The sequence below is a fragment of the Amblyomma mixtum genome, chromosome 3, assembly GCF_055824585.1.
Source record: "Amblyomma mixtum isolate Tamu chromosome 3, ASM5582458v1, whole genome shotgun sequence".
Taxonomy (NCBI): Eukaryota; Metazoa; Arthropoda; class Arachnida; order Ixodida; family Ixodidae; genus Amblyomma; species Amblyomma mixtum.
In genome coordinates this window covers 285,438,832-285,460,786 of record NC_143014.1, presented here as the reverse complement: position 1 = coordinate 285,460,786, position 21,955 = coordinate 285,438,832, and positions in this window count along the sequence as shown.

The window sequence follows — 21,955 nt, the reverse complement described above, 5'->3', positions numbered from 1 at the left end:
TGAAGGTGCTGCAGCTCCTCGCGGACCACGGAACGGATGAGTTCGCGAAGGGAGTCCGGATTCGTCCTGGGATCATGGTCGAACCGGTCCAACGTTGATAGAGTCGACGTTTGGCGCAGTTCCCGGTCGTACTGATGGGATCTTTGCCGCAACAATTTCTCCATGTGCACGGCGTCGGCCAGGAACTCCGCGACGGTGTTGGCCGGGTTACGCACGAGGCCGGAAAAGAGCTGGTCTTTTACGCCGCGCATCAGGTGCCGCAGCTTTTTTTCTTCAGGCATGGCCGGATCGGCGCGATCGCAAAGACGCTTCACATCCTCGACGTACATGGCAACACCCTCATTGGGAAGCTGAATTCGAGAGGACAGTGCACGCTCTGCGCTCTCCCGGCGGTCGCTGTTGGCGTACGTACTCAGGAGCTGACGTCGGAAGTCCGGCCACGTAGAGAAAGTAGTCCAATGGTTTTCGAACCACGTGCGTGCAGAGTCTTCAAGGCTGAAGTAAACGTTACGCAGCTTTGTAGCGTCGTCCCAGCAGTTAAAGGTCGCGACCCGTTCGTATTGAGCCAACCAGTCTTCGGCATCTTCAAACAGGTCGCCGTGAAAGGGCTTAGGCGTGCGTGGAGTCTGAAGGGTGAGATAGGTGGGGCTGGCTGCAGGGACAGTCGTAGGCAGGGCGGGCAGTGGCGTCGCCATGAGTGGAGTGGTAGTTGAAGGCGCGTTGACAATAGGAAGGGCCTCGGGGGACAGGCCGCGGATCCTCCGGCTGGCACGATGGACAGGGGTGGTCACAAGAGGCGGACGCGTCGAGTCGTCCTCAGGAGTAGGGAGCATCGGCCGCACCTCCACCAGTGTCACGACCAGAGGAGCCGTGAAGGTAGACGTCGGGAAGAACCCAAGACCGGGAGCCTTCTTTTAATTATGGAGCCAGCTTCCACGACACAGAACAGAACAGCGCGCCACGAGAGCCCACCGCCGCTTCGTCGTCGTCTTCGACTCAGCGCGGAGGCCGCGCGGCGCGTTAGGCGCGTGGCACTATTCAAATACAGGTCGAAGAGATGCTCACAGACGGCGTCATCCAACCGTCAAGCAGTCCGTGGTCGTCTCCGGTCGTCCTCGTGAAAAAGAAAGACGGGACACTACGGTTCTGCGTCGACTACAGGAAGCTGAACAGTGTGACCAAGAAAGACGTGTACGCGCTCCCGCGTATCGACGACTCCCTCGACCGACTTCGTCAAGCCAAGTACTTCTCTTCGGTCGACCTCAGAAGTGGTTATTGGCAGATAGAAGTTGATGAGAGGGACCGTGAGAAAACCGCCTTCATTACACCAGACGGGCTGTATGAATTTCGCGTCCTGCCATTCGGGCTCTGCTGTGCTCCTGCCACGTTCCAAAGAATGATGGACACCGTTCTCACCGGTTTGAAGTGGCAGACCTGTCTTGTTTATCTTGACGATGTCATCATTTTTTCCGCAACGTTCACGGAACATCTGCACCGCCTCAGGACTGTCCTCAAAGCCGTTCGATCCGCCAACCTCTCCCTCAAACCTCCGCGCTGAATCGAAGACGACGACGACGCGGCGGTGGACTCTCGCGGCGCGCTCGTTCTGTTTTGGTGTCGTGGAAGCTGGCTCTATAATTAAAAGAAGGCTCCCAGTTTTGGGTTCTTGCCGACGCCTACCTTCGCGGCTCCTCTGGTCGTGACAATATTTTGTTTTGTTCATAGGCACTGTTCGCTTTCGTTCCCATACTTTCCCTTCTCCTTCCACGGTAACCCTCCTCCCCTCCTTCTTGGACAAGTGTCCTCGTATGGTTCCCTTGGCCGCCTCTGCTTGCGCCTTACGCTCTCTCCACCCTCCGCTTGGCGATTCGTCCGCTCTCCCTGCCTCTTCCTTCTTCCACGTTGACCAGCTTCCGGGCGGTTCCCGTGGTCGAAGGACGAAGAAGTGGAAAGACAGCGAGGTTAATGGGAAGAATAATCGGTTTGCTATCCCACACGGGGTCTGTGTCTTTTGATGCGACCTTAGTAACTAAAGTGGTACAGTGCTGCACCGAAAAAAAGCGACTCAAAGAAAAGGTATGCAGGGCTCATTCCGAGCCAAATGGAGAATAATTTGCGCTCGACCCGTACAATCTTTTTTATGAAATTTCTGGGTCTTTATTGAATCGTATAACGTAATTACCCTCAATAGATTAAGGAAAAAATACCTGTTCCGGTGAGAGCCCTTTGAATTTCTCATACGACTGCAAAGTTGGTTTAAGTAAAAATTTACAAAAATAAAATTATTAACTTTTCCTCAAAATGTTTTGCTAGATAATCCATATGAATTGAGATTTTTTATCGCACATCAAGAAAATTTCACCACAGTGTTTTTTGCAGTCTTTAAATTCATTGCTTTGCCCGAAGAAGCATCATTTTTGCTATTATAAAAAAAACGTCCCTCGGCATTCGTCAGCAACATCATATTTTCGGCGACTCTATAACATGTATTGTCTCAATAAATGGTTTAAACTACACTACAACACAATATATATCAACAAAAATCTCAAGCTTAGAAAAAGTGTGTTGTGCCGCGTTTTCGACGATAAAGTTCGTACCGAGGCGCTTCTGGCATAAATATAAAATGTGGCTTGATTGATAGCTAGTTTTCTTGTAATATTTCTAAACGAGTTTTATCGAAGCCTTTTGAGTTATAAGCTAGAGAAAAATTTTTGAAATTCAGTGCCTCACCTTGAGCCATTGTTGTCGTGTACTGCCACTTCACTGCAGAACACGGCTGTGGTGCCGCTCAGAAATCTACGTTGGGTCCACACGAGCAATGGTATGCAAGAGCAGCTTCAAATGATGTAACAATAGCTCAAAAGGAACACGAGCGACGGAAAGGAAACAACACAGACGAGCGCAGACTCGCAACTGGGGTTTACTGCTGAAACACGAAATTTATAGAAATGACTTTAAAAACACAAAAACATAAACACGCAGTCCCTCCTCGGGAGCCCAAGTCAGAGAGGGAAAAAAGGAATTGTAAGCATCGGGCGCCACTCATCGCAGTAGAAGAATCAGTTAAAAAATCTGGTATCAAAAAGGAAGTCAATGCAATGCTGAGGCTTAAGAAATCGATTTCACAGTCTGCCATGGCAACAGAGGGCTCGCTCATGCACAGATTCTGACATTTCCTAATATGATATGCCTCCTAACTCCCGTACGCGCTGATCGCGATATTTGAAGAGTGTGACGGTACTAAAAAAATCCGGTGTGCTATTTTTCCCCTTTTGCTCTTCTTTTTTGCTGCGTTATCGGCAATGCTCAGGAAGCTTCCCGTAATAATACTATAGGAAATTACGGTGTTCACCAAGCCTAACGTTGAGGCATCGCCCGTTTGCCCTATACACTATACAGCCAAGCTGCAGGGTACAAACGAGGCGCGGTGCCTAACGGTGCACCTACGCCTCTTTCGCTTACCTGCAACACCTTCTTGCCTGTTCCGAATCTGGGAGCATAAAGTGCTCAACTCAATTGGCCCGGAAAAATCCACTTGGAAGCCATATCGACTCTCTACCTTCTTTAGCCCATGTGCCATTCTATGCACGTAGGGCACCACCCCGACCCTCTGGTGCTCCCGTACAACATATTGGGTATTGTGTCCACCTTCAATCCATCGCACCAGTTTGCCGCAAGTCATCTGATATGCATGGGAAACCCCGATTTCTTGAGCCTGTTCAACTGGGCGGAGACGCTCTTTTGAAAGGAGTGAATGCAAGATTTTGTGATGGCTGCCTTAATGCAGGACGTGGCGATACCATTCTTGACAATTTTTCTTGACAAAGTTAAGAAGGGCCTTCGCAGTACGGGGGCTGTAAGTCCAGCAGATGTGATCCTTGCATATGGACAACGACAAGTCTAAGAACTGTATAACGCCTTCTTTTGGTGATTCAACGGTGAAATTTAACCCTGAGCTGCATTCTTTAGAAACCTTCAAACTGTCAGGTACGCTCAGAATTAAATCCGAATGAAATGAAAACAGAAGGTAGTCATCAACGTAGCTTTAAATTTTTTTACCAATCTTGTTGAATTGCATTGAATGGTTTGGTCCACATGTGCGAAGAAAATCTTACTCAGTATAGGAGCTACGCACGAACTGATACAAACACATGTACGTTCAATAAAGAAGCCTCATTCCCATCCGATGACAGTTGAGGAAAGATAAAAAGATAGAATTTCCATGAAGGACTCTTCTGAAACACCGCATCTGCCCATAAAGGCGACTTCATCATTATCATTCGTGATACAAACCTTAACACTTTCCATTAATCTTTCATGAGGCATCCATAGATATATAAGATATATACTATAATAATATACAACATAATATATTATATTATAATATAATATATATAATATAATTTACAAGATATGTTGATGAATACCTTGTGTTTTCATTTCAGTCTAATTTAATTCTGAGCATACCTGACAGTTTGAAGGTTTCTAAAGAATGCAGCTCAGGGTTAAATTTCACCGTTGAATCACCAAAAGAAGGCGTTATACAGTTCTTAGACTTGTCGTTGTCCATATGCAAGGATCACATCTGCTGGACTTACAGCCCCCGTACTGCGAAGGCCCTTCTTAATTTTGTCAAGAAAAATTGTCAAGAATGGTATCGCCACGTCCTGCATTAAGGCAGCCATCACAAAATCTTGCATTCACTCCTTTCAAAAGAGCGTCTCCGCCCAGTTGAACAGGTTCAAGAAATCGGGGTTTCCCATGCATATCAGATGACTTGCGGCAAACTGGTGCGATGGATTGAAGGTGGACACAATACCCAAGATGTTGGACGGGAGCACCAGAAGGTCGGCGTGGTGCCCTGCGTGCATAGAATGGCACAGGGGCTAAATAAGCTGGGGAGTCGCTATGGCGTTCAATTGGTTTTTTTGGGGCCGAATGAGTTCAGCAGTTTATGCTGTCAGATTCGGAACAGGCAAGAAGGGGTTGGCGATAAGCGAAAGAGGCATAGGTGCACCGTTAGGCACCGCGCCCCGTTTGTAGCCTGCAGCTTGGGTGTATAGTGCGCAAACTAACGTTTTCTTGCGAAGCTATCTATATAAGGCAAACGGGGCGATGCGTCAACGTTAAGCTGGGTGAACACCGTAATTCCCTAAAAGATCATTAAGAGAATCTTCCTGAGCATTGCCGAGAATGCAGCAAAAAAGAAGAGTAAAAGAGGAAAAACTGCACACCAGTTTTTTCTAGTACCGTCATACTTTTCAGACATTGCGGTCAGCGCGTACGCGAGAAAATGGAGGCATATTATATAAGGAAATGTCGGAATCTGTGTATCAGCGAGCCCTCTGTTACCATGGCAGACTATAAAATCGATTTCTTTCCGCATTGCATTCACATCCTTTTTGATAACAGATTTTTTAACTGATTCTTCCACAACGATGAGTGTTGCCTGATGCTTACAATTTCTTTTTTTCTCCTCTGACTTTGGTTTATGAGTAGGGGCTGCGTGTTTATGTTCTTCTGTTTTTAAAGTGACTTCTATAAATTTTGTGTTTCAGCAGTAAACGCCAGTTGCGAGTAAGCGCTTGTCTGCGTCGTTTCCTTTCCGTCGCTCGTGTTCCTTTTGCGCTATTGTTACATCATGAATGTTATCAACTTGCCCAACTTTCGCTTTGCGGCTTCAAATGCCTGGAGGGGGCATAGAAAAGAGTGAATATGATCATTTCAGGATGCAGGCGGCTCCCAACCTGTGCGCTTTGCTTTCTCCTGCTCTAACCCTCCTTCGAGCCGCAGACGATGCAATTCGCTTCGATCCATATTTTGTAACTGCAAGTGTTCGCCTAATAAAGAATACGCAATACTGTCCTTATTTAAAATACAGAAATAATGCATTTTGACCTATCAGCGGAGCAAGGAGCCAGTCAGGTGCTTTGTTCCAGTGTTGCCCCACTAAATATAGAGCATGAAATGCTTAGGATAACATCAGTCGATATAACATTTTCCAATATTTTTTTTTGAGCGTTCTTGTTTTGCACGAACTAATAAAATTACTTAATGTCACCGCTCTTACCTCCATCGGTGCTTAGTGAAATCTTTTCCGTGCTTCGTGCCCAAATCTGATTTAAACGGAAAAAAAGGCGGACGAGCAATTATATCGGTGCTTTTGCGGTTCTCAAAGCGGGTTGTGCCAGTCTCCTTAATTATTTAAAGAAAAGCTGCGTTGGTTACACTTCCTTTGTTACTGATAACTTCTTTTTAGCTGAGTAATATGTGGTTCCAGTGGAAACGGTAGAAGCGTTGACGGTTTGAAGTCGTGTAATTCACGTGTGCTGTTTACAGGCATAGTCATTGCGAACCACTAATTAAGTTGGGCTTCTTTTTCTTCAATGTTCTTCAACACCACTTTCTGGCAGCCAAATGACCTCAATGCCCTTCAAGTTAGTTTTGGTCCATGTGAACAGCCTATGAGGTGTCATTATGTGTCCTTCATAAGGTCTGAGTGCCTGTCCTTGATGCAAGGCACTTTAAGTTGTTGCCATGAGAGGTTCTGGATTTCTTGTCATGAGAGGTGGCGAAAAAGTTCCTCTGAGCTGACAGACTAAAATCCCCTTCGTGCTGGCTCAAGCCAATGAAGTTCATTTTATTATGATTTTGGGTTGAGGCACCCTCGGAGAAGTTGGGAATTTTTTTCACTACCTGCATATCTCTCCAACTTCATAAATACTTCCCACTGAAACGTTGGTACAGAAGCTGTATTGTGTTCGTGGCAGTCAGAAATGACCATCAAATTATTTGACTGAAATGGTCGTTGTGGACGGATTTTTGTTTTTTTTTTCAGCTGGCCCACACAGGCTTTGTTGCCGACACAGAGCCCTTGGAGCACCCTTTATCTCTCTATTCTTTGCTGCAGTGCTCTTCCGGCCATCGTATGAGTCTCGGGAACCGGGAAAAACGTGGCGTGCCGTGCAGCGGAATTACGGGGCAACCAATGATCGAGGTAGGGCGCTGAAATTAAAGCATTTTTTGAGCTATTACAACAAAAAAATTTTCAGTAGGAACGCCATATACGAAATAATGACGGAAAATGCGGCACAACACTCTCTTCTCTAAGTTCAACTTTTTTTTCTGAAACGCATTATGTTGCAATGTGTGTGTGTGTGTGTGTGTGTGTGTGTGTGTGTGTGTGTGTGCGTGCGTGCGTGCGTGTGCGTGTGTGTGTGTGTGTGTGTGTGCGTGCGTGCGTGTGTGTGTGTGTGTGTGCGTGTGCGTGTGCGTGCGCGTGCGTGTTTTGTGTGTGTGTGCGTGCGCGCGCGCGTATGTGTGTGTACAGCCTGTTCGTACTTTTCCATGTATATCTGTTCTTCGTCGCCATATAATAAATCGGGAAGCCGCTGCTCTACAACCATTCCACCTACTTTGTACGATTGATTGTGACCTAGATCACTTTCTTGTAACTTTGTTTCCACATTTATCATATGAAGCATAGACAGCAGCAGTGAGTGGAACCCTGCTGTAATCTTTTGAGTACCTCTACCGTTGTGGTACTTCATATTCCTTCCCAAGGGATCTGAACTTTATTATCGCGGTATATTTCTTATACGAAATCAGTTATCTTATGACCGATGCCTCCATCTTTCAGTATGTTCCGCAGGAGTTCCCTCTTCAGGTTGCCGCATGCCCCGCTTATATCCAAGAATGCAAAATACGCAGGTTTGTCGGCCGCCCCAGTAATTTAATGGATTGGGTAATCACGAACATGCTATTATCTAAGTGCGCCCACCACTTCTGAATCCGTTCTCAAGTTCTCCAAGTATATTTGCTGTCTATCCATGACTATATTTTCAATTTCACCGCCCGCATTGCGAGCCTGTATACAACATGTTGTAATCGGTCTGAAGGATAATGCACTCAACCTAACTGCTTTTTCTTTGTAAATATAATTCATTTTACTATTTTGCCAGCCCTCCGGAATTTCGTTATTTGTGATGACAGTTTCCAGTGATTTTAACAACGTTTCCTCGCTTCTTTTTCCAATTTCATTTATGAATTTGACTGGAACTTCGTTTTTCTCTCCGGATGTGGATTTACGAATATTTGCTTCCGCTATATTCTAGTTAAGATTGGTCATTTATCTATTATGCTGTCCTGGGTTTCTCCTTCATTCGGGGAGATTGCCTTATTGCCGCTTCAAGCGCCCCTGGGGTGGCGAAACTGAACCACCTCCCGCGCCGGAATTCCGCTTTAACAGTGCGAAGAGGAGGCGCAGAGGAAAGAGCCAACCGGTTGGTTCATTGTACCCATGAAGGAAAAGAGACGCTCAGGAGAGAGCGAGACTCGCGCGGCCAGACCTCACAAGCCAAGTGGCTCTGAATTTCTTCCTTCCCTTGGTTTTCGCTCTCCGAGTCGGTTCATAATGTTTTGGTGTCGGTATGTTTTAGTGCGCGCGTCTGCGCGGCCCATGGCGCCGACCCCTGCAGTGGCGAGTGGGTTCGGCGTGTTTCAGTACGGTTTCAGTTTCCCTGCACTGGTCCACGCATGCGGAGATAGATGTCACCGCACGACATGGGGCTACTCTCCTCTTTTTACTGTTTTATGACTAGGCTTCAATCTTATCTCTGGACGTGCCCTCCTTAGTGTTTTTTCCTCCGTGGTTACATCAATGTGGGCCGCCAACTCACTGCTTCGTGCCCGACACTGCGCTGGACCAGTTCGAGCTTCTGTTATCGATAGATGATCTTTGTCCTTCGTCCAGTGAAGGCATTGCGACGTCCAAGCGTTCTCGGCATGCCAAATTTCAGCGGAGAAGGCGAGAGCGGCAGCGGGAAGAGCAAGACGCCGCGACACAGCGGTGCGAGCGGCCGAAGGGGAAGGAAAGCGGAAAAATCGCAGTGACTCAATACTGCTGGCAGCCCAATCAGAAGTAAAGCGTATAAAAGAGCGAAGGGCAAACAGAGGCGAGACGGTTGACGCCCTACTGACGCCGATTTGCCCGATCACATTGTTTTGTCAGCCGTCAATTTTTTTCTTCTTCTTCTCTTCTCTCGTCATGATGTTCTCTTAGTGCCCTATTTTGTCCCTGTGCCTGTGTTTGCGCGCTGTTCCGAGGCGTGTTATTACGTCGTGCGCTGCTCTTTCATCGCACCCGTCTATAAATGGACTCCTCTCAATGCTGGGACAGCTTCTATGTCATCAACCCAGTACAGGCCCTTGATTCATCTTAGTAGAGATTTTTCAGACCATTAGTCGAAGTTACGTGCTCTATGCGCCAGCTTTCGAACATAAAGAAATGGCACAGTAGTGCTAAAAAAGCAACTTTTGTCATCTAGTTGCATTTTCGCTTTAAAGCTGAGTTAACAATCAATTCGCTGAGCCAAGTTTCCCGAGTGCCACCTCTTGCAGTAATAATTCTACCATCACAATAACGATATGGGGACATAGATCGTCTGCTCCACCGGAAGCAGGCTATGTGGAAACAGTGGCAAATTGGCGCAGCATCGCTACAGCGCTGAGACGATGTTTCGCGCTTTTTGGAGCGCGGCCGGTTTGGCTGTCTAGCTGTCTGGCTCTAGCCCGGCTCGCCGGCGCTCTATTGCCCTAGGACGTCACGGAATATATAAAACCCTGCTTGTTGGATCATGCAAATATTATAGCGGGTGTAGCTAGGATGATATTTCTGACGTCGAGATGTTAATTTTTTCTTTGACACGCCACGTGGCTTAGTCAGAATGACGTTTGACTAAGCCACGAGTGATCAGAAATCGACTTCCCGACTTCTCACAGGTTTGTTATGCGGAGAAGCAGGCGCACACAAGTCGACGTCGGTCAGCTCGCTCATTGACATCTTATACGTACTGTGTGGTTGAGGCGGTGCTGTTATGCAGGAAAGAGTGTAGACGAACGTAACATAATGTAGAGCCATGCCCAATCATTATGGTCAGCTGAGACTTGCTATAGGCAGCAAATGTTTAAGGGATGCGTGCTCTTGAAAAACAAGAACAAAAAAAAACTTTCTTGGTCCACCTCGCAACCTAGTAACATGGCAGATTTACAAGTGTCTCGAACATCCGGGGGCCCTCATACGATCGGCGATTTTAGACGAAGGACCTGACCAAATGTTCTAGGGGAATCCCCCAAGGTGAAGTACATTTGTAATAAGGGAACAAATTACGCACTGGAAACCACCCAAGCGCAGCCACAAGCTACAAAGTAAAGCTTTAGAGCTTCCCCAGAAACATCGTAGTTAATGAAGAATTCGTCCTTGGCCGCGGTTCGAGGCCAGAACCACCGCTTCGCCGGAGACGTCGCTCTATCAGCTAAGCTAAGCGGTGCAGCTCGCATGTGGTAGAGCGAGAGCTAATTGATCATTAACTGAAAGCGGTAATTTTTCTTTCACCACGAAGTTTCTGTTAAAGCTGTATAGCTTTCTTTTATAGCCACGTGGCTCCGCTTGCGTGGATGCCAATGAGTAAATTGCTCCCTTATACAAAATTTTCTCCACCTTGGGGCGATTACCCTAAAAAATTTGATCAGCACTCTTTCCACTTAAAGTTAGTTATCAATTCGCTCTCGCCCTACCACATGCTAGCCGTCCCGGTTAGTACAGTTAGTAGAGCGAGTGCTCCGGTGAAGCGGTGGCCCCTGGTTCAAACCCCGGACCAGAACGAATTTTTCATTAACTACGAAGTTTCTATGGAAGCTGTTTAGCTTTCCTTTGTAGCCGTGTGGCGGCGCTTGGGTGGATGCCAATGAGTAATTTGCTCCCTTATTACGATGAACCTGCGTCACTGGGCCATAATAAGCCTTTTTGGTCATACCTGGTATCCATTCATTTTTTTGCAGCCGACAACACATGCAGAGCACATACCGGTGAATCCTCGGCTGAAACCTGCAGTAAAGCCATTGGTCTGGTATCTGTAATCTGTAATCAGTTCGAGAGGGTGGAACAAGATCTTATGGCACTATAGACGGCTCGACACAAAGTAGAGGCCTCTGTCGACCAGTAATCGTCTTGGAGAAAAATGGTAAACGATAACACCTTACATAAAGTCTGTAAATTTGGTCCCGCCGCATGTTATAGCGCACCTCTCGAGCAGTGACTGGAAATGGCAGTCCCTTACTCCTTGAGGTAGATGTGTAGGGACTATCCCGCAAGTTGAGATCAACGACATAAAAAAGTTAGTGGGGAGCATCGCTTCGTCGTAGGGGACGAACAGGCTTTGTAGGTGGATTTTTCTCACGCTGACAGTTGTCGCAAGAGGGAACGATGCAGTGTGGTAGCAACGGGGATAAAAAAAAAACAAACAGTGGCCCACCCACGCGTGCATGCGCGACGCGACATGATGAACTGCCGTTGTGCAGATCATGAAGTTCCTTCAGGACAGGATAAAGGTGCTGTTAGCGAACCAGAAGCAGCTACTGAAGCCCATCAAAGGGTAAATTCCGGCGATACAGAGATTCATTGCCGAGAACCAGTAATCGCAATGCGGCATTGGATTTACTGAGTACAAGGCTCAAACGAGCGCTCTGAATGACAGGTGGCGGCTCTATACGTCAGAGGTGCTGAGAAACTCGAAAATTATGAGGAGGAAAGGCAACACATTTCTCTCGTAAGTGGAACAGAGTGAGGCGTCTCCACAGGTAACGCAGAGGACAATCTTCATCCTGGAGCAAAAGCCAGGTCTTACATGTGGACAAATACTCATGGAGACAAAAATGCCGATAACTTATTCATCCCATTAAATCTATTAGAGGAAAACGCCAGCGAAAAGCATGGTGGTCGCTGACGGCTGCGAAATGTCGATCGAACATGCAAGGACGGAGTTTGGCCACATCATAGTCAAGCGCCATACATTCACGTTTGTTGACAGAGCAATCTCTCTCAGAGGCGGAGAGCAGGCGGTTTGCATAAGAAATAACGCTTCATGGTCCTGCTGTTTTTCGGTTTGAATAGCAGCGCTTTCCTCTCAGCTGGCATTGGTGCAAACGTAAGCAGATTCCATTGCGTCAAAATGGGCTGAAATTGGCGGCGTGATCAGCAATGTAATGAGCGTTGAGAGAGCTTTTTCCGAGAGCAAGCCCACTTGGGAGGCACATCCCTCCTGAGAGAATACTTTAGAGGATTGTCTAAGTCGGCAAAATTTACATCAAACCGCGGGAATACGAAAAAAAAGACCGATATGATTACTTTACTGCAGAATAGCGACGTCTTTCACAGCATGGATTCTTCCGGTTAAAGCTGCACCCAAAAGGCTCTCACACGATTCAAAAAGTGATGAGCTGGCGGTGGTGTTTGCCGAATTCTCATTTCATTGAACTCAGCTGAAGCTATGTTTGACGAAAAAGAGAAACAGTAGATAGAAAGTCGGTCGTGGTGAGTAGGAAACGCAGACGTCGAGACCGTAGCTTTGTTGAGGTAGCACAGACGAGCGCTCTACTTTAGGCTCCGAAGCAGACAGTCCACCAGCTCGAAAGTGGTCGCAGCGTTAAGTGCACCGAGCAGCATGGTTCTAAATTTATAGTCCATTAGGTGTAAACAATGTGGTCTTTTTTCGGTTCATGTTATCCGCAGGGATCTAAAAAAACAGTGCGGAGATCGACAGATAAAACTGCATATGCGGTCGTGATAGTGTGCACAGGTTCATTCCGGCAAAAAAAAAAAACAGGCAGCAAAACTAGCACCTGAAACTTTTTTTTTCAAAAGGGGAATCACTAAATAACTTTACATTGCGAACGTTTGTTGTATGGATAAATGACTTAAATGACAGTGAGAAAACTAACTGAGGGAATAAACTGCGAGCAAGGGAGCTTTGGCTGAGCGTGTAAAAAACTGCCAAATATTTACGCTCTGCTGAGTAGCGCGCGAAAGTTAGCTAAAGCAACGCGCGTGAACAGATTTGTGCTTCCAATGTCGATCGGTGTTACGTTCGGCAGCGTGCTCACCGGGATCTTCCCTGAGGCGACGCTGATTTTCTCCCACTCAACCGTGGGGGGGAGTCAAGTGGTTATGTTTTAATGCTCTTGACTAGTTTTCACCATCTCAATATTCCATTTCTGGATTTTGCGAACCATTTGCTACAGATTCAAGAAGCACCTGTGCCTTGTCGTGGAGCATGCTAGGTGGTGAAACATTGCTCTTAACTGGTACCATCACACTAAGGCAACCAAGGCTGTCATAAAGGTAACAGCGGCTCAGCCCCAGAGCTTTCTATCTGCTTTTGAGCAGCTCATAACAATTCGGCGAACATCGAGTTAATTTGGCAGAGGTCTTTGAAGCCATAGGAGGGGATCAGTTTGGAAGCATGGGGGAAAGGTGGGGAGGGGGGAATGAGGAGGCTACCGGGTGCGGCTTCGCAGAGCAGCTGTCACTGTAAAACGGATGTGTATCAACTGGAGCGCTTGTCCTTGTCCTTCCTTCTCTGTTCTTGTTCCTAGTCGCAGCGCTGGTGAAATTTTGAGGATGTGTATCACTGTGAGTACCGATGCCCTCCTTGCAGATCACGCGAAAATGAAAAAAAGTGTGTTTCCATCCGCCGTGAATGGTATCAACCACAATTTCTAGAGTTTCAAGCGCACCGTCGCAACCCTCATCCGTTCACCCTCAACCCTCCCCCTTGGCTGTGTCTTATGTCCGTACCTCACGCACCCCTGTAATGATGTCACAGCAGCAATGCGTGGGTAAAAGCAGCTGAAATTTGAAATTGCTTCGTCTGTGATGATGTCCAAACTTCTCCAAACTTCTTCGTCGCTGTGAGGCAAGCCTAAACTTTATTCGGCCTCTTACGTCACCACTTAAAACGCTAGCACAAAAAGAAACTGTGCAACGTTTACCTACAGGCTTCACGCTTTCTAAATCTTGAATCTTATGGAACTCTAATAAATGGGTTGAGTTTCCCTTTGATCTCAAGCTTCAAAGCCGCACGTGCTTTTGCATTTTTCATATCTGTTCAAAAATTTACTACCATTTAGACAAGCGCAATGGCAAACGATGAGCAGAGAACTTTCTTCCATTTGGCTGGAATATGCGCTTTAGATGTTTAAGAATTCGATGAGCTTCAGAGGATCGAAATCCTGAAATCGCCAGGAAACAGATGATCATTTGTTTTACGGTAGTGATTGAAAAGTTGGCGCAGTCGCAGATTGTACGGGCGACGTTGTTCAGGGCTCTCCGTAGCCCCAACCGCCTGGCGTGGGCCGCATTGGGACGTCATTTGCAGGCGCGGTGCATTTTAAACGCCGAAACACTTGCTCCCAAGGAGAAAATAAATGTCAACAGTACTACAGCCATCGCTCCCACCTTGGCGGCATTCGGCTAGGCAAGAAAGGGCGCGAGCGACAGCAGCGGAAATATGCCTTATTCCGCAGACGACGTCATTAACTGGCTTCTCTGCATTTCACGAGGCTTCACGGCCAAGCCTAAATGTATCCACGACTTTCATCAACGATTGCGTCACCATTCTAAACGGTGGCGAGGATCAACTTTACAAGCTTTGCCTGTTTCATGCATTCGTATCCATGAAGCTTGCAAAATCCTCAAAAAGCGTTACAGCCTACATTTAAGGGTAGGCTGTATATTTGTAGAAATACACAAATATTTAGGCGCAGCCTTGTGCGCTGACCTCTCCTGGAAAATGCATATAACTAACATCATTTCTTCAGCTAACAAGTCCCTTAGTATTCTAAAACGTCATCTTCGCTCTGCCCCCGTGCACGTTAAGTTATTAGACTACGAATCACTTGTGAAATCAAAATTAGAATATGTATCCCCCATTTGGCACTCACATCAAGCTGATCTGACCAACGCATTAGAAGTTCTGCAAAACCGTGCCCTCAGATTTATTCACACTTTATACCATTGTAGCACAAGTGTTCCACATCTGAAATCGCTTTCAGGCATACAGCCACGCGAGGTACGCCACGGACTGGAATGGCCTTCCCGCGGACATTAACACAATAACATGTCCCGCAAACTTCACGCGCAGAGCCTCCAGCTATTTGTCATCATCATAACGCATGATTGCCTTCTGTCTCACCAAACGTCGTACCGACCCCTTATGTAATGCCCTTAAAAAAGGCTGTTTAAGGAAATAAAATTGATTGAAATTGAAGGGAAGTTTTCTGAATCGGAACACAGTGATCCATTTCCATTCCGGCGGCTTCTCCAACTCTCACATATGTTTCCCTAAAATATGTTTCAGGAACAGAGGGAGAAGAATACAAACAAAAAAGGCTAAAAACAGATAATCGTAAATCATTGTCATTAGTCACAAAGTCGCACACTGCTGAAGTGAAAATCTTTTCGAACAGATGAGACGTGACTATCATGTTCTCGAAACCGCACTGCAGATAGCTTTGGTCTATCATAATGCGCGGTCAACAGAAGCCCGAATGAGAAATGAAGCACTCGATACCTTGCGTTTCGGATGTCGTTGTCAGTAGATTTAAAAGTATCGCTGGCGTTTGAAATATAATGTATTCGTCAGGCAGGTGGATTTCGAGCCATAAAGAATGGGAACGCGAGTTCTTTTCGGGAAACCATGGCGCATTAGATTTTCAGGTGCACTCTATCCTTGTCCCTGAAGCCGAGGTTGTGACTAAAGATTCTTGGTATAGATGTAGTAAGATTTTTTTTGCAAAATATCTAAAAAGGCCTTCATATTATAAAAGAAAACGCTCGAGCAATGGACGCATAATTGGAGTTATGGGTAAGTCGCCTTGGCTCCTTGACCGTTTTTTTTTTAACTTTAAGTGTTAAATTACAACTGATGAGGAGGAAGGCGTGCTATTAACATCTGTGCCGATTTCAGTTGCAGGGTTTCGGTGGTTGTGAATGCGTAAGTAATAACTGGTCGCGTGAGCACGCAAAAGTCGCCATCGTCTTCCGGTGTGGATTGAATTTGCAATTTTTATACTGACCAAACAAATCAGGACCCAGTACTGGCATCAAATTCCCAGTAGTTCCAGATGAAAGAAGGGATAGAATTAACGACAAACGCAAAAGGGAAATTGCCGAAGATAGCATGTGTCGCACTGCAAAGACTGCGTTTTAACAGCGCTTCAATTGCGTCCACAAAAAAGAGAAAAAAAAACAAATGCTCATGTTACATTGAGTAGTTCTGTAGAGGTACGTGATCACTTAAAAGGGCTGCCTGCCTCCTGATATATGAGGAACTGAAAGGCTGTGATCCTCTAGTATGCGAGAGTATTTTGTCACCATATATGATAGCAATCTAAACGGAGCGATTGCTCACTTCTAAACGCATTAATGAGCTCTTGACCGTCCACATGTGAAACATGAAACACTTAAAAAATTGTTTTTATATGAACGAAACATGAATTGCATTAATAATGTTTCGACGAGGAAATAAATGGAATTAAGATATGCGCAGTTTTTCGGCGTCACGCAAGTAATATTAATAAACAGCTTTTCGAACTTATTCAGACTCCCCGGGCAGCGGACGTAAAGGCAGCCAGGCAAATTCGAAAAACGTCAGCATATCCAGTGAATCCAGCGCGGACAGGTAAGTATACAGTGATCTTTTAGTCATAAACTATTGCCTAGCTTTCACTCAAGTATGTATGATCGGGTATATATTTGAAGATACAAAATAAAGAATCATGCCATCAGCCTCCGCCTATTGCTCGGACTGCGTCGCTTCGAGCAGCGTGACAACAGCCGGTGTACATTGCGAATTATGCCCGCTGTTGCTGTAACGGCTGCTGTCGCTGTCAAATGGGTTGTGCACCCTTGTTCCCATATGGAACGCCACGTCTCCAACTCGGTTGCGCTCGTCGTCCATTTTACTCGGTGGTGGCGTGCCTCCCCTGAGAAAGGGCACAGAAGTTAGGCAATAACGTTACTGAAATTTTTAAATTTTCGACCACCTACAAACGAGGCCAATATCACACGAGGCAGTACAGCATGAAAGCTATGATCTTTGCGACACGAAGCAAGAACGTGGCCAGAAAATGAACAACATGAGTGCTTGTGTTGTTCCTTCGGATCGTTTGCGTGTCCCATCCGTGCTGCCGAAAAATGCTTCGCAGAAAGCAAAAAGCATGCCAAAATTAAATGTGATGATGGAGGTGGAAAGCAATGAATTGTCTTTTTTTTACCAAGCAAAATAATGAAAGCAGTGCTCACCTGTGGAGAAAATCCTCTTCATGTCTGCTGCCTTCGCTTTTCGTCACTTTTCTTTTAAATTGTCCTAACAATTGCGCAACTAGGCTTTAGTGCGGGGCCAAACGTCGGAGCGGCAATTGTACTGTTCGGTCGGTAGCTTCCACGTTTTTTTCGTTTTGTCCAGTGAGGCCCCGTTGCTTTTTTCAGATTCGATCACTGACCTGTTGACGGTGACCAAATCCGTGAGCACGTGGCCCTCGCTCTCCGTAAACGCTGTTCTTTATTTTTTCTCCATTTAAACGTTTTTCAAGCAAACAAATAGGCAGTAAAATACAATATAATATATACAAAAACTCAAATGTTATACACATTAATTAAAGAAAGCGCGAACAACAAAAAAAGTGCGCGCATACGCGCAACACACAACGAAGCACACGAAAATAAACAAGAAAAACTGACCTCGACTCAAAAAAGCTTCTGTAGGAATGGCTGCATATCATTGTGGTTAGACCAAAAGAAAACGTGCGTCAAAACTAGAGCCAGACTAGTTAATTCTGTGTAATGAATGTGTGACAGGTCCAGTATTCATTGAACTATTTTATATGCGATAGGAAAAAGTTGAGTGCATGCACTGATGACAGAAGATTTAACATTTTTTATAGCCTCGCTACCTTGCCCCTTACTTACGCGGGTAGGGGCGCTTTGCGAAAGGCTGCCGAAAGGTAGGTTTCTGAAACGCGGCTGGACCTTTACCGCACCTTCCACTTTCCACAACCTTTAGTGGTGGTAAGGTAAAGGTATGGCCCGTTAGCAAATACGGCGGTAAGACTGTTAAACATAGAGAATTGATATCCAGAGAGCAGCATGCGTAGGAGGAGGATTATCCTAAAAGATAACAAATGAAAGTTGCATTGGTTGTACATAAGTTTTGTTGTATGATTCCAAATGGAATCAGTGTGAGACTTAAAGGGTGCGAAATGCTAAGTTTTTGTGTTTTTTAATTTTTAAATCAATATGAATTGCTTTCAAACTGCGCCAGTCTCTGCTGAAGTAGACGATACCGCAGTTGTTACCAAGAATTCGTGAGAATGACATGACGGAGAGCTCGCACCTCTCTTCTTATTTTTCATTGGGTGTGGCTCAGTGCGCGACTTCGCTGACTTTCTCCTCAATAAAAGATTTATGGATTCTCTTTTGGACACAATCAACTTAAACTCCTTTTTGAATGACCATCGTTCCGCTATTCATTTCAATGCTAGAAGCATACGCAAGCACCTTGATGACATAGATAACTATCTTTCTGCACTTTCTAGCACATTTCCATTACTTGCTATAACCGAAACATGGTTATCTCCTTACGATAATAATCTGTTTTGTTTTTCTAACTACATACCGGAATACTGCCATAGACAAACCAGTAGCCGCGGTGGTGCAGCCATATATGTTTCTGCAGAACTAACTCACAAACGAAGGCAAGATCTCACCTTAGCTGTACCTAACTCTGAATCTGCTTGGATTGAATTAGATTACCACTTTCTTGGCATTGACAACAGAAACTTCATATTTGGCTGCATTTACCGCTCACCATCTACATCAGTAGCTGATTTCTGCTCAGCCCTTGATCATACCTTGCATGCCATCTCACTAGAAAACAAAAATGCCATTATTATGGGCGACATCAATATTAACTTACTGGATAAAACATCACCAATGTATGTCAACTACACTAGCACATTCCAGAGTTCCGGTTTTGAACACCTCATTGAAATCCCTACTCGTGTCGCCCATGACGGAGGATGCTCTCTAATTGATCATGCTCTCTCCAATTTACTATCTTCACCACTAGCTCGTGTTCTTGACATCAACATTACTGATCACCGACCTATACTTATCCGCTTCGATAACAATACGAAACCCAGCTCAGCCTCTCGCACTAAGATGGATCTGCAAAAAGATAAATTTATTAATGCCATTAAACATACCGATTGGTCTGGGATTAAATCACTTGCCAATCCACAGGTAGTCTTTTCAAAATTTTTGTCACTAGTCTCAAACTACATAGGAACCTACTCGCAAGAGATGAAATGTAAAAAGGCTGTAGCCTTTGCACATAATCCTTGGCTATCAGAGAAACTCTTATCTGCTCTGCGAAAGCGTGAGAACTTATACAAAAAAAACTAAAAAACAGCCTTTCAGCAAGAAGTTACACACCAGATACAAAAAACTCAGCAACAACATTACGACTCAATTAAAAGCGGCTAAACGGGCGTACTTTGAACAAAGAGTATTTGAAGCGGGTAACCATGCAAACAAAAAATGGGAAGTAGTTAACACGTTTCTGAATAGAACTGTACGAAATCGCCAAGTATCCAGGATTTCACACAACGGCGTCGACTATGACCAACCACTTGAAATAGCTGAAGTCTTTAGCAATTTCTTCTTCGCTAACGAGCCTCCACCGTCACCTCACCATATCAGAACGGCTAGCCGCATTCAATGCTCATTTTTCCTGTCTCCAACGTCACCCGACGAAATTTTAACTGCCATAAATAATCAGAAAACAACAAGTCCTGGCACTGACAATATTCACCCCAACCACATGAAAATGGTCGCACCTCTAATCTCAGATGTAATTTCTTTTCTTGTTAATCTAATTTTCAAGACGGGCATTTTTCCAGACGAACTGAAGAAAGGTAAAATAATTCCCGTCTATAAAAAGGGTGACCGCTTACTACCATCCAACTACCGACCCATATGCGTACTACTTTTTTTGAGCAAAATTATCGAAAAATTAATTGAAAAACGTTTAACTAACTACCTCAATATGTTTAACATCCTCTCCCCTCATCAGTACGGATTCTGAGAAGGTTTTTCGACAGATCTTGCCCTCATTACACTTACTGACCAACTAAAGAATGCAATAGATGAAGGGCTTCACGTTGCATCAGTTTTTATTCATTTAACAAAACCTTTTGACGCAATAATCCACAACATTCTCTTTGCTAAACTTGAATCAATAGGTATATGTGGACCACCGCTTATCCTGCTAAAAAGCTACTTACGAGATAGAAGTCAAACATTTTGCATCTCGAGCATTTTTCCTAAGCCTCAAATTACTAATATAGGTGTACCTCAAGGATCCATTCTAGGTCCACTTTTGTTTCTTATATATATTAATGACTCTCCTAATTATCTGTCATCCTCAAAATGGATTTTATATGCAGATGATACTACTATATTTAGCTCCGATAACGACTTCACTCGTCTCATTTCTAAACTAAACAATGACCCACAAAGTATTATTCGGCGGTGTAACGATAATATGCTTCATAATAATACTTCTAAAACAAAGTTCATGCTATTCAGCTGCCATCAAAAAAAGTTAGCCTCTATTCCGTCTATTAATATCGCTAACCAAACTATATTTCCCTCTAACACTGCTACGTTCCTTGGTGTCCACCTCGATAACCATCTGAAGTATCATGACCATATTACTTACGTTAATAAAAAATGGCACCTGGGATACGAATTCTTGTCAAAGCACGACCCTACTTTAGTTTAACACATTGATCGCATTATATCACTCATTTATACATAGTCACATCACTTACGGCTTAACATGCTGGGTTAATACTTACAGCTCTCACCTTGCATCAACTCAGGTAATCCAGAACAAAGGTATAAGAATTATTACATCCAGCTCGTTGATTACCAACGCGAGATCTTTACTCCATATGAACAATATCCTAACTATTTCAGAGCTCATAAAATTTCATTTAGGTATATTGTTCTTCAGAATCATCAACAACCAATTACCAACACTTGAGTTTTTATCTTCCACATTCACGAATTCCAACACTGCCCGGTTTGCTTCTAACAACACTTTCCTCCTACCAAAAGTTCGTACTAACTATGGCAAGCAGACTGTTCAGTAATCATCGATTTCCCCACGGAACACCTTACCTTTGAATGTTAAAAACTCGTGTTCGGTATTTAATTTTAAACAGACCTTAAAACAATTCTTGATAGCAGACAGTTGACCATTAGTTTCTCCGTTTCTTTCTTTTTTATCTTCCTTTTTTCTTTTTCTTTGCAGTCTGTGTTCCTTAGTTTGCGTTCTTTGTCTACAAATGTTTGTATTGTATCTTAATTTGGTACCATCTTTCATTCTTAAAATGCTGCGCTTAATTTACTTAGCACAATGTTATGAACAGGAGGTCCCCTTTCAGTCATTCGACTATGGGACCTCCTTCTGCATATCATTGTACACTGCTCAAATGATTGACTAATAAAAAAAATTTCTGAATTCTGATTCTGTATGCATGCGGAATTTTAAGTTGATTGAAAACAAGCATTGGTTTTTTTTTTAGAAGTGTCGTGTAATAGGCAGGGCAACCAAGCTCCCATTATCTAGATTTCGAGCCTCGAGCTTGCAGCATCTAGTTTACGGCATTGACTAAGAATTTCTTTAGCGAAATCATCATAGATTGATTTCATGCCGAAGAACTTGAAGTATTCATACTGTGGAAGTGCTCCTTGCGGTGAGGTTTTGCAGTTATAATTTGTGCCTTGTTCAGCATTTTCATGCTGCATCTGCAGTACGGATTTTCCGTGATTACTTTTTTGGTAGCACAACATGGACTCTTGGGCCAGTTCGTCGGCTTTTCGAAGATCGAAAATGGAGGGCTTTGAATCTTCGGTGCAGTTGCGCTACTCTCGGTTCTACATAGTCCTGCGTTTTTCAGTTTCGTAGCATAGGCTATTTTACATAGAGGTTCAATGTTCCTGTGTTATGCACGGTGTTTGGGTGGTTGCTGCTCTGGTTGACTGAGGTGC